Source organism: Dermacentor silvarum, chromosome 4 (genome assembly GCF_013339745.2).
Source record: "Dermacentor silvarum isolate Dsil-2018 chromosome 4, BIME_Dsil_1.4, whole genome shotgun sequence".
Classification (NCBI taxonomy): Eukaryota; Metazoa; Arthropoda; class Arachnida; order Ixodida; family Ixodidae; genus Dermacentor; species Dermacentor silvarum.
Genome location: NC_051157.2, coordinates 34,502,351 through 34,516,463, shown reverse-complemented (window position 1 = coordinate 34,516,463; position 14,113 = coordinate 34,502,351). Strand labels below are relative to the sequence as shown.

The following is a 14,113-nucleotide window of genomic DNA, read 5'->3' as shown; positions in this document are numbered from 1 at the left end:
GGCCCACTGTCAGAGCGAAGGTGCTTGGACAGGGGTCACAGCGGACATGGCCGCTAAAGGCAGTCAAAGTGCGAGTTCGCTTCCTGCAGTCTACGTGCCTGCGAGGTAACTGTGATGGTGACGTGTGCCGCTTCAATATTTTGCGCCGATTCCCCGATTCTGCGGTAGCAGTGGTTTATTGTAGAAAATGACGCTTATTTCTGCTGCCCAATTAAACGTATTTTCCCCCAATAAACCACTACCACTGCAGAAACGGGGAATCAGGGAACAAAATTGAAGCGGCACACGTCACCGTCACAGTCTAACTCGCTTTTCTCTCTATCTCTTTAAAGCTCTTTTCTCCAGTGCAGGGTAGCAAACTGGAAATTTTCTGCTTAACCTCCTTGCCTTATCTTTATTTATCTCTCTCTATCTTCGCTAGGGATAGTTTTAACATCTTCTCAATGTTCTAATTTCTTCATGTTATGGGATGTTTTAACCCGTATTTTGATGACCACTCACGAGCACTCTGTGACTGCGATTTGTTCTCCTATGAGTGCTCAGTTAGTTACACATGGAAGCCGACGGTGATAGAGAAGGATTTCATACGATTGACGTTCCTCTAGTACGATGGCTCCGACCACAAAATTATGGTTGAGAACCGAATAACTGCATAAACTCTCTGTTTCTATAAAATGACGACAGCGCTTAAGGTACTTAAACGCAATCATGTTTTCTTTCCAAAGCCAGCTGCACGGTGGCTGTATAGGTGCGCACTTTTTTTTTTTAAATCAAAGACGCGCAGTGCATGTTCGCGGGCTTTTCTAACTTTACAAACAGTTAAAATGTAGCCTAATTAATATTTTCGAAGCATAGAAGTAATGTTTGCAAATGCTTTCATATTCTCACGTCGGTCGACGTACACCAAGCATTTTGAATGAATTTAGCAGTGACTCTTGGCCGGGATTCATCAACTTGTGATTTTTCTCGGTATATTGTCTATGCCGCTCCATTTTAGTGTGCCCTAACGGTGCTCCCGAATCACCCATAATCGGCAACATTAGTGTATAAGTTGAGCAAAATTAATTGCAACGAATGATAATGGAAAGCCTTGAGATTGCACCACTTATAATGGCGGATAGCAACGTAATGAACATGTCGTACATGTGAACACATTCGTTTTTTTTTTTTCAGTTCGCCCATTTTGCGTCTTGACGTAAATTTGTCACTGTTTTATCACTCAGGACGAAAACAAAGAAACACGGAAGAATATCGAGCTAGCGCCTCTTATGTAATGATTTGCAGTCGTGCTTTTCAGAAAGGTGCGCTTTAGTATGACATTTGCAAAGACTGCGGACTTAATTTAACCATTGAATGTTCACAGCCAGTTTTATCAACTTTACTTCTAGCGCATGATAGATAGTTTAGAGCACCCGTTCGCTCTGTGGTAGAGCTGACATCTTTTCTGCTATGGCATAAAAGTTCCGTTTTGTCCAGACTTCATGTCGTGGGTGGGCAGACACGATAAAGGAGATTGAAAGCATCAATATAATGATGCACACCAGGGTAACAAAATATATCAAACAATTATTTATACATTTTGTGACATCAAATACATTCAACATCTAATTCAATACTAGTACAATAATGCAATATTAAATATTACACAATTGATTATATATAATCTGCATGCTAATTGTTGTATTTATAATTTGTATGCTGTATCCGTTAGCTTTCATAACAGCAATACATACGTATGTAATGAGCTCTAAAACACCCACTGCAGGCACCTTAAACTCTGGAGTAACAGAAGCATCCTTACATCTTAGTTTATTAAGGTGGCTGACTGGGCTAGTTGGTTATTTCGACTGATAATACACAGCGCGAGAAGAAACACAGGGACGAATAGCAGACGTGGGCAAGCGCTTGTCCGTGTCTGCAATTCGCTACATGTCTGCTTGACGCATTGATATATGATTTTTTATTTGACTACAGTGCGTTACTTGGAAGTTTCGGGAAGTAAGATTGTAAAATTTTATTGCATAAGTTTCTATGATGCTTAAAATTGATGAAGTATACGAAAAAATATTGCGCACTTTTACTTAACGGTACATTACCAGTAGTTTCTGGGTAATCCTTGCTGCATGAATCACGTTGTAATCTTACCAAAATACAGTGCACCTTTACTAGAAGTTACAATAAGTAAAGGCGACGACGTTGTCTTTATTTTAGAAGTATACAAATACCGAAAATTTGCACCTTTAATATCCGGTTAAGAGTTTAAGAGTGTACAAAGTTCAGTAAATATCATCATTGTCAAGGACACATCTTTCCTTTAACCATACACACTTCTTACGCGAAATCTGCTAGTACAACTAAGCGTACTTGGGAACTAGCAGCTTATGCCACAACTTTCTGTCCCCTTTTTCGTGAGCACGAGGTTCTTTTAAGAGGGTAACGAAGCGCACGAACTGATTGCTATATTATGGCACATGTTCTGCGATTGTTTCAAACGATAACCACACGTATGTTAAACGGGATTCCCAAGAAGGCACGGGATTCTGCTGTAATGTTTGCGAACCAAGGCGCTGCTAGAATAGCCATTGACACCTGTCTACGGACACTTTCGATTCTGTGCCGGCAACTAAGTAAGCGCGTACTCGCACGGGTAGTTTTGATCTTGTAGCGTTCAACCTGTATTGAACATTCAGAGCACGCTAGATGTCGCACGCATACTGGTAGCATTTTGGACGTGTCGGTAATCCCTGCTTAAAACACAGCAAATACCTCGGCATGGACAAAGGGGGAACCCACAAGGTAGCGCTGCTTCCACCTGTTCATTCTGTGACCTTGCGACCAATTGTTATGCAAATAGGCGAAAGGCCAAGTGTGGAATCAGCATTTCGGCACCTCATTTCGCTGACGTGTGTTCTAGATCGGACATTCCCACAATGCTACGCTGCTGAATTCTACTCCCCATCTGTACTCACAGCAGACGGTCCACTGCTCCTAGGATGATCTCGTGATATGCAGAACTCGGTTTCCACCACGCTCTCGGCCGCGCTATCTTGAGAAATGCCCCGAACCTTTCTTATCCTGAAAGCGCGATGCGCACTGACTTAGTGCGCTTGCGTAACTGTGGGAGAGAAGGCATACGCTCTGAAGACGACAGCTGCTCCGAAAGTAGATACGCGGTTCCTGCTGTGCGCAGATGTTGTGACACACTGACCGTGTTTTCTCACTGCTGGTTCTAGATGACGTGCGAGAAAATTGGAAGACACTTCACATCCGGTCGTGCGCTGTGGACGGAAGCCCCCCCACTCGCAGCATTTATTAATATTTTTTCAAGGAGTACTGACATCGTCATTTTCGACTTTCAATCTTTAATGCGATAGCCTCATAGGCGGACCTCACACACACACACTTTGTAGGTATCCGTCTGACGAAAAATGTGGGTCGATACCGAAGGCAGTGCGGTCTAACACAGCAACCTCAAAGTTCTAGCTGTCACGAGGGAAGAATGAGATAAAATGGCACGTGACGCACGCGGCAGACGTTTCAAAAAGAGTGACTTTGGCACAAGAGAAGCATGCGTGCGAGTGCGTGACCTAATGGCTAGAGTCTTGGACTGCTGCGCTTGAATGTTCAATCCGAACGTCAGTCAGGTATTTCTTGATAGCATTATAGGCTGACTTCACCCTCTTTGCGGGTATCTAACGGGAAACGCAAGGTGTGTTGAGCTTACGCGATCACGTCACGGTGCGCACGAAATCTCGAGAGAGATAGAAATGTCACTTTCATAAATTAGAGCGCGCAAAGTCGCCCGTGATAGCACGCACGCCCAGATGTTGAGACGCGACAATCTAAGTATGCTATCGCCGCATACTTGCAGAGTTAGCGGTACAAGTTCTGGCCTATTTTTAAAGTGAGGCTTTCTTTGGCTACTTTCCTGGGTTTGGCATGACTTCCTGGCTGCTGGGTCGCTCGCTCGCTATCTCGGCGGATATACAGGGCGTTTCAGCGAACACTTTCAAACATTCTTAAAGGTTGCCTGTGGCAGATAGCACAATTCCAGTTCATGAGCTGGTCTAGTCGAAAAGGCGAATATTACTTGCTCAAGAAATTTAAATTCATAATCGACTAATCAACAAAAAATTGCCTGATGGCCCATATTGCAATTTACAAATTGTTGCCGTGGAGTTAGCAAGGCGGATCCAGTTGGAATTAATTATCAGGATGACACCAGTTTCGAGATATTCATTTCCGAACTTTGCAGAGAAATGCATTGGCGTTCCAGTTAGTTTAACAAAACGTCGCTTTATGCATTGAAGCACAAAATTAACTGGAACGCCAATGCATTTCTCCGCAAAGCTCGGGAATTAATATCTCGAAACTGGTGTCATCCCGAGAATTAAATCCAAGTGGATCCACCTTGCGAACTCCACGGCTACAATTTGCAAATTGGAATATGGGCCATCAGGTAATTATTTAAAAACCTAATTAGTGAATTTTTGTTAATTAGTCGATCATGCATTTAAATGTTTGTGCAAGTAATGTCTGCCTCTTCGAGTAGACCAGCTCATTAACTAGAATTGTGCTATCTGCCCCACAGGCAACCTTGAAAACATTTGAAAGCGTTCGCTGAAACACCCTGTGTATGTATATATACATGCAAAGATTATGTGAAAGTACTCGTGAAGTGGCTTATAAGTTATAACCCTTGTATGCTGACCAAGTATGCGCACCTCTGTTCTGAGTAACAAAAATTACTTTCCTGCATAAAACCTGCACATATAATGTCGGCTCGCGGGCATCTCTAAAGCAAACCGATCTGTTACTGGATTGGTGAATTATATTGAACGAATTCTTTGATTTACTTTCTTTAATTTAGCTAGTCAGTATGCGCCACTGGGACTGTGCCACTGGGCACATGCTCCAGAATGGGCACGCGTCCCACTGTGACACAAGAGGCACAGACTCCCTAAATGCTGCACGATACGTGTCGTACTTCTCTGTGCCATACGCCTGTCGATCTCCATTGCCTCAATTGACAAGCATCGCACGTCGCATTCGTCCTCGTGACATCGCTGCGTATACGCCTCACACTGCGCGTCCGCCTGATCTGGAGTTTGAATTTCGGCATAGCTTGCCAACGATGCAGTGCATAAACATAAAAAAAATTGCTTGACATAAAATGAGTGAGGCCTTAAAGTAGCCTCTTCCTGCACCACAAAGCAAAGTTGTGACCTTTGTGGTGGGTAAACATTCCCTGAGATTACACGTTGCGTAGGATAAGAGAAAATAAAATTGTACGCTTCGTCGTTAGTTGTAAACCGTTTAATTAACCGCCTTACTTAAGCTTCGCTTCGCATAGATTCCAACACGTGTTTTGAATCTCCAGTCTTCAGAAGGGAAAGTTCAAGCCCTTTGAACAGTAGAACAAATGCTGGCAAACGTGGGAGCGCCTGAAATAATTTATGATACTTGTTTCTACGAGCGAGTTCCGGTAACCGCGAGGTGGATGCGTCATGGCCTCGTGATGCATTGGCTCAGTTCATTTCTGCGATCGCTGCAGCAGCCATGCGTAAGGGAAGCTAGAAAAAGCGAAAAAAAAAAAGAACGCTGCCTTGTTTATTGCTTATGAGCAGCGCAAGCACATCGAGCCTTACTGCTACACGCCAGTAAACTTATTTCTGCCTCACGACCGTCCAACCTTAGAGACCAACTTTAGTATAAAAGAGAGACCAACTTTGGTATAAAATTAAACTATAACTGTTTTACAACTGTTCATATACTTGCTAAGTGTTAATTCTTTTGCATGCAAGAAGCATGTGGTAGATTTATATAACATCGAAAAAAAATGTGTCAGTACCATTAAAATGCAAACACTCACGCAGCAAGTAGACATAACTTTTCGTTGTCCACCGTACAAATTCTGTTCATGCAACTCGCACACTGTTTCATATAATCCGGAGTGCTAATTGGAAGAGGAGGCCACGGTATCGCTATTAAAATCATCAAAGATGAAACCAGCGGTGAAAACTACGCGTTCATTGAAAAGTGTTCAGAACGGAATCGAGAAACCTTTCTCGGTAAGAAAACGCAATCCGTATTCACACACACAGAAAAAAAAGTTCTTACGCAAGAACTCTTTGTACGAGCACGCGGTAGCCAATCGTGATGTTGGGCATATTACTAGCGAAGGCGGCCTTCTAATTTTGCAGACAGCACTTACGAACGAAAAGCTACGTGAATTTCGCTCCAAATCCGATTACCGGGAGCATTCGCAGTCATCGTACCGAGAAGGACTGACCAAAGCTGACTCAGTCACATGCTGGTCTATATTGGGCTATAAGCGTGCACTGGTTTTGAACTAACGCGTAGTGGACCTGGACAAACGACACTGCGTATGAACAGAAAGCACAAGAATGGCATTACGGTATGAGTATAGTTTAGTGCAGTGGTTCCCAGACCATTACTGGTACCGAACCTATTTACCCATTCACAGGAGTAGGTTGTTGAAACAACACACCCGCTTTAGTACACCATTACGCGAAAAGTCTGCACAGAACACCAGAGGGCAAGCCGAGTGGCTAGATTCACGGCGTGTAGTTACTTTGTGACACAGACGCCCTCATCACTTTCGCTTTCCTCTTTCTAGCAAAAGAGCAATCGATATCAACATCAACTATTCTCATTCATTCATTGGTCGTTTGTCAAAAAGTGATGCTTTCTATAGCAGACTTCGATTCTAGCTCAAAACTTTCTTTCTTGCTCGCTTGCTCTTTCTCTCTAGATTTCATCTGTATTGAGGAGAGCGCGGCTTCAACGGCTAGGACGTCGCAGAAGCAACACCACACATCCCGCTCGCTATTTTGATAAGCAGGTGACCGTCAGCGGCACGTATTCATAGCAGTTCCATACGGCTGCTTGCACTTCCTCAGGGAGCTATAGAGGTCTGCAGACAGCATTTTGAAGAAGAATGTTTGCAGTAAATCGAAGACATATGCTACCATGAACGCACTTTGTATGGAGGAGGGGACAGAGGTATAGGTGGTTAAAAGAGACCTCATGTCTACATATCCAGCTTGAGAAATAGTGCACGCTATGAACGTTTCTGTGCCCTGTAGAGGGCATTGTGCTAGCCAGACCGCTGACGAACAGAATTCGGGAGGCCGTCATGCGAACTGTCTTAAGGGCTGCTGACACGCGGCTTATGACTAGCCGGTAGCTTATTGAATATTATTCCCACATGACCTTCTGTTCCTACAGCCCCTTCCAGTCACAGGCAGCCGTCAAAGGGTTACATGAAGCTCGTGACAACACACGAGCCTGATCAGTCGTGTGTATTCACAAGTCTCGAGTACATTTTCGTACTTGTGGGAGTACGCCCGGTGATCAGAGTGGTCAAGGTCGTGCTGGAACACCTACACGCCCTTCCAACTTAACTAATTGCACAGACCCAGGAGTAGCGGCTGGCGGAATCTACCTCCGACAACGCAGTGGTTTAGAATTAACCCAGTCATGAAGCCGGACCTGACTAACGGAGTTTTACGACATAGCAGCATCGATTATGGGCCAGAAGTTACAAGCATACTAAGTTCATTCTTTATGACTATGCTCGCGAAAAATTGCACCTCGGCACGTGCTGCGCCTTTAAACCATCAGCAAGCAATTGAACATTCATAAAATGTAGCAAAATGCCACTTTAGAAGCTCGTCAACACCCTATAGCTGCCAGGATGGCATCATCTAAGTGTGGGCGCGTTGCTACTTCATGAAATACCACAGGCTCTCGGCGAATCACTCGACGGGAAGTCACCTAACAGGGATCGGGAGGGCTGGGGAGGGGACGGACAGTCACACTTGCCCAAAACTATGTCATCAGGTCACAGTGTCTGCAAGCTAAACCATTCCTCGAGTTCCGAAGTAATTGTACGCAGGCGAACAAAACCTTGCCTCGCTCCACGCATAAATGCTTGATTTGTACACTTGCAACTTTTCACTGCGTGATCGGATACATTGTACTTTGATTGTACAACACATTTTTCTGTTCATGTCACGGTTGATCCAGTTGTCGCGTTTTGTGTGTACCTCTGCTTCTCACGTGGGTCTGTCGTGTCCGTGGGCAAAAACTCAACCAATCAGCGGGAGGCGCGCGCCGCGTGGCAGCTGGGTTCCTTGCAGCACCAGCAGATGGCGCTCGCCTCCGCGCTTCCGTACGCATTCGCGGCAGCGACGGCGCCGGTCGTGCGGGGGAAAGCAAAACGAAGAACCAGAAACTCGCCTTCGCGCATAGGGTTCACCGCAAGCGTTTCCCGGTAAAGATTACTCTTGCATAAGCTGCAGTTGCCGGGAAGCGGCAAATGTAGCATTCGAAGCAGGGAGTGACGTAACTACACTTTCGTATGTAAAAGAAGAACCCGCATATCAATTGATTTGTGTTGTCACAGTGCTATTGGAAGGCCACGTATAGTGAGGATTCCTGAAGAACAGCGTGCATACGAAGCGCGGCGAAAGAGTGGTTAAGTGCATTTCTCTTCTCTCCGGTCCATTCTTTGAAGGGGCACGAAGTAGCGGCGCAAGCCAAGTCGCAGGCCGTTGAAACGTTTTAGGCAAATAATTAGGTAAAGTGCATGTGGATGTCGCCATGCGAATAACTTCAAGCTATGTCGCAATGGCTAATCGTTTTAGTTGTCGGTTACAGCTTCGCTGTCCAACCACGTCCACAGCGTGTATTGGAGACCAAGTTTTGTTCAATTTGTACTTTACAATAGTTGATATTGTAGGCAAACAAGACAATTTCTTTGTATGTGTGTTACCCCACCTGCATGGTTTTTCTGATCGCAGTATACCCTAAATAAATAAATAAATAAATAAATAAATAAATAAATAAATAAATAAATAAATAAATAAATAAATAAATAAATAAATAAATAAATAAATAAATAACTTGCTAACATAGTTTATTGCGGTGGGTCGGAGCCAGTTGTTTCAGGAGAGGAAATCTGCTCTCGGTACGGATACATCACATTCAACCCACACATGTCGCAGTAGAAATATCAACGCACGGCAGTGGCATACTTGAGTTCAGAAAGCTACAGGTGGCAGCAGATACGTCACAGGTGATGCTCAGTCGGATACAAGGACCTTTGCAGGACAGCATTTGAGTGATGCGATACGCGGCAAGGGAATTGTGTTCCGCGTGTGATTTCAAAGGAACAAACTGCCCTGACAATGTTATCTTAAGGGCAGCGCAGGAACCGTAAACAAATGGCAGTATTAAAATCGTGCGGGAGATAAACTGATCGCTCTTCTTTTGCGCTTTCTGTTGCATGGGCGGCGAAGGGCGTGCATGTTCGTTTTGTGAAAACGTTCGCAGCCTCTTTGCTTCGTTGCACTTCTGTCTCAAGCATGAATCTAGCGTGTAGTTTGATTTTAATGACCTGCTCGCCTCAAACTGACATTTAAGGCTACGATGATGCAGTTTACTATACGGTGCTGGATCAATTTCTACCACCCGTTCAACTCGAACGCGTCCCGGAAGCCACCGCGGAGACTTGTGGCGATGGTGTCCTGCTGTCGAACCCTAGGTTGCAGGTATGTACAAACCTATGAGGGAATTATACAAACGGCGCTCGTTTACAGAGCTTCTAATGCAATTGTAAAGAATTACACGGCGTAAAAATATTTCGGAGCCATCCGCAACATCCCTCACAGCCAACGACATTAAGATATCGCCCTGGGACGTTCAAACCCGTAGGTCAGTCAGTTATTAATGGGAAATACCAGCGTATAGGGACGTCATTACTTTCTGCCTCCATCCGACAGTTTGGCAAGTGGAACCGGCGATTTCGTGCACCACAGCCGATCGCCATAGACGTTTATAGACACCGCAGAGGAGCTGCAGGGGATCCCCGCGTGCCAGGAGTGAAACGTTCCCTTCGAAGGCCTTTCAAGGCGGCCGGATTATCGTTAGGCGGGAGCGGCGGCTTAAGAGCGTAGCTCCTTCAAACTGGAATGGATGGCGACAAGGAAAGGGATGATGGCGGCGGCGGTAGCGGATTAAACACTCACCGGCGGCCAGCTAGGCGACTCGAGCCGCTCGTCCTCCCAACGCACACACACACACACACACTACTGGCTGCGTCGGGCTAGTCGGGCAGACACGACGGGCGTCCGAGTTTGGCGGCGAGCGCAGCTGGGGTCTCCCGGTGTGGAACGGAGCCGTTTTCCCGCTATAACTGGGCGCGCGCCGCACGTTCACGACGACGTCGGCTTCGCAGCGACGAACGACGACGCTTCGAACACACGACGCGGAGCTGAGGTTTTGCGGGCGCCCCCTTTCGCTCTGAAGGCACGGGCCGAACTGCTGCTGCTGCCGCTGCTGAGCCGGCAGCGTCACAGTGGAAACGGCAGCCGCGGTTGGCGGCGGCTTCTTTCTTCTTTTTTTTTTTCACCACGTGTCAGTACTGCGCGCGTGTCTTCTTCCTGCTGCTGCATGCGGTACAGCGCGCCCCTCTGTTGGGTGCGTATTATGCTCGCTACGGTGCGGGTTTGAACGCGGGCGGTGGCTGCCGCCACCGACGCCGCTTACGCAACGGACGCCCGAGTGGTAAAGATAAGTAAGACAGAGGCAAGGATAAACAAGAAAGAAGAGTGGAGGGGGAAGGAGGTGGGGAAGAGACGAGCGCAGCTGCAGCAGCCGCAGCAGTTCGTGAGCTTCGAGCGCGAACGCCCTGTTCAGCGCCGTGTTTTATTTTCCGTTCAAAGGCCGGGAAGAGTGTTTTGTCGGAAAGGAAATTAAATCATCCACTCGCTGGATTTTACTGCTTCCGACCTCCCCCCCTCCGGGCGGTGTTTTTTTAAGGATAAGGCGAAATGGCTCTGCGCAGATGGCACGTCTCTCTGAAGAAGCCCCGACCGGCGCAATTAGGCGTGCGCGGCCAGAAACTGTTTCTTTCAGAAGCCGAACTCGTTTTTCATCGGCAGCTGCTTTTACGCGACGCGTACGAAGCACGTTTCGCGGTCAGCTTTGATTCCGCAGCTCAGTTCGTTAATCTGGGCCTTCTGTTGCGTGTCTCATTTGATTCCTGCATCAGTATGGTGCTTTAAAACTTGCATTTGTAAGTCTCCGAATATAAGCGTGCGTAATGAACTTCGGCGCGCGACCTGTAGTATGGGAGGTGGACAATGGTAGAAGCGCGATGCTGGATCGCGCTGCAGTGCTTCTACTTCTCTGGAATTAAAAGGAAAAAAAAAAAGAAATGAAAAAAGAATCGGCGGTGCCCGGCACATATGTGTGAATCAGTAATAAATGAAGCTTTCACTGATGTTTGTCTTCACTTCTTCTTCACTTCCAAGTGGCTCAACGCTTCTTGCTCAATGCACACCCTGGTTCCATTTTGTTCATTTATGTTCTTTCGCCACACTCGGCTGCTTTTGTTGCCGCCTTCTTGCACTCCTCCGTAGCTGGCTTGTTCAATTTTCTGTTGCCGACTTCTTCAGTTCTTGCCTCTCGTTCTGCTTGCCTATTCGGGCACCTACCCATGGCAGTGACACATGCCCTCTTGACCATACCCAGTCTCCCAAGTTGTCTGTTCGGGCATACACCTTGCGGCACATACTGTGTGGCCCAAGTGGTTGTATACTCAGCGATACAGCAGCAGCCAGAAGCCGCAAAGCGGGGGCACGAACCAAATAATGCTTCGCTTGAAAGATACAACGCATTTATGATAGGTTATATGTTGGAGTCGACGTGAGGAGAAGACGCTTTCGTGAGGCGGCCAAATGCTACGCCACTAAAACCAACGCGTACAATTGTCTTTACGTTCATCCTATGCAAAGTGTAATCTCATGCAATACGTCTATGTTTATGCGCTGCACATGGTCACAACTTTCACGTAATGCAATGTATCTAACGTAAGCAATATAATGCTTGTAATGTAAGTATAGTTTAAGCAAGTATATGGAATGTATAAGTAATGTATGTGAGTATGTAATGCACTTACAGTTTACGCACTTCAACGTTCACAAGCTATGCCGAAATGCAAACATCCGTTCATGCGGTGCACACTGTGACACGTAGACGCAGTGATGTCACGGCGGCGAATGCGATGGTTGATGCTTCTGGAGGAAAGAAGGGTGAGGAGAGTTGTGTGCAGGGAGAGGTACGCCGCATATGTAAATACATTTAGGTGCATCTACGCACTTTGGGTCAAACTGGCACAAGAATCGGCTTATATACCCAGTGGCAAATACCCAGTGACCCAAGATATGGGTTGGCTATATATATATATATATATATATATATATATATATATATATATCACAGTTTCACCACAAGGGCGAAGCAATAAATGCTTTAGCAGCATGTTAGAGTATACACGAAGGGTAAGGCTCGTAGCTGTTGAGGCAGTATGAATTGCACTGAACGTAACTGACTAAGTAAACACATGTATATTGTGGCGTGTCTAGACACACGAACAGAGAAATCTGATGACCGCGAGCAGCATCGCTTAGAACTACAGGGTCTGGTCGGCGTGGTCGCCGTGTGTTGACCTGCAGTGTTTCCGTACTGCAGCTTGCTCACGGCGGGCACGACGTGTGCGTCCGCTTCGCGCTTTTGAACTGCAGGGTTTTGTCGCCGTTGTCGTAAGCCGTTTTATCTAGGGACCTTAGGCGTCCTGTTCCCGCAGCGCCACGTCTGGGCGCCTCCGGCGTTGAGCTGCAGCTTGCGCCGCACACGCCGCAGCACATTGCTTCTGCATCTGAACTAACGGAGTGGTCTTTGCGCGTATGCGGGCCCGCCTTGCTTCACTGCGATTAGCGTGTCGCGGGAGCTTCTCGGCCAGCGTTCTAACAACACGCGAGGGGCATGTTTGCGCGATGTGAGAGACACGGAGCTTCGCAGCGGAAACCACGCACCGTCAGGTACGATGCTAGCCGCCGTACCTTGGCCACTATACGTGTGGGAAAACCACGTCACAAGCCGACAAGGTCTGCATGGTCTGCATAGTCTACGTAGGCTGTTTTACAATTCGTTCCAGCAAGCAAAGTTTTCTAACCTGAGGTTATCACTAATCGCGTTAGTGATAAAATAGTGTGGCAATATAACCCGCAAATATAGCATGGCATGGCGTACAGCATACATATACCTAAATATATGCGGAGCCTCACGGCAACGCCGACGGCGAAAATTCGCTTAGAGTGTCCCGCTAGATCCCCACGGTATCAGGTATGTAGCGATAGAAAACGACGATGAACTTCCTTTTGAAATGGTAATGCTAGTTGGCCTTCGCAGCCTCTGGCGCTCCAGAATGGCTGGGTATTACTGTGATCCAGATCGGCGCAAGACCTGTGCGAATGTACTTCCGAGAGAGTATAAACGCCTTTCTGGAGGTGCAAAAAGCGCAAGAATGCCCTCCGGAATGGTTGTCGAGGTTAGAACCCTTCACAAAATTAAGAAAATTTTGATGTGATTGCAATCATGCTGGTTGGTAGACGTTACATATGCTTTTAATGTGATAGTTCTTTGAACTCAGTTGTTGATAAATGAGTGAATTATGCAAATGAGACAATAAAGAAAAAAGTGTCCATATAATTGCTATCGCAATAATAAAAATACAAGTGAGCCTTTAAATATCATGCGTTATTCCATTAAAGGATCTATGGGCTTTGCAGATATGTGCAGGTTTTAAATCATGATTTATTGTTTGATTACGCAGATCAGAGTTGCGCTCACTGGCACTATCTGGTCGGTCAAAATTAAAGCACACAACCAAGTCTGGCGTACGAAGAAACCAGGGAATCGATTCTAATAATGCTTCGCTTTAAAAGGCCTGTATCGTCATTAGCTGGTTTTGGCTGGCCTGAAATTTGTAGTTGTACTAACTGAAATAGAGGTGTGTGCGCGTGCATGCTGTAATAATATTTATTCAAAAGAAAGATGCAGGGTTGACAATCGGCATACGAGAGGACAGAGCTAGGGATTTCTTACAAGTACCTTAGGTAAATATAGCTCAGCACAGGGAGCAGGCAGGCAGGTAGGCAAGAGAAACCATGGTATCTTGACACCGCGTGGAGTAAGCTGTATCATGCACCTCTTGAAGTGCATTTGTCATGTTATAAATATC

The 14,113-nt window shown here is 46.2% G+C and overlaps 1 protein-coding gene across 5 annotated transcripts in view; it reads right to left on the bottom strand.

Moving 5' to 3' along the window:
* Window positions 1-14,113, bottom strand: part of LOC119449758 (cystinosin homolog) — a 100,941-nt gene that overhangs the window by 25,033 nt on the left and 61,795 nt on the right. The window contains exon 1 of one of the 5 annotated variants that reach the window (XM_049665424.1): window positions 11,990-12,055. The exons of 2 other annotated variants lie outside the window; for them this stretch is intronic. The gene's annotated coding sequence lies outside the window, so the exon portion shown is untranslated. Of the gene's footprint in view, window positions 1-2,969; window positions 3,225-10,055; window positions 10,565-11,989; window positions 12,056-14,113 lie in introns of those variants that run through there. 2 more of the 5 variants (XM_037713012.2, XM_049665427.1) reach the window with 2 other exon arrangements.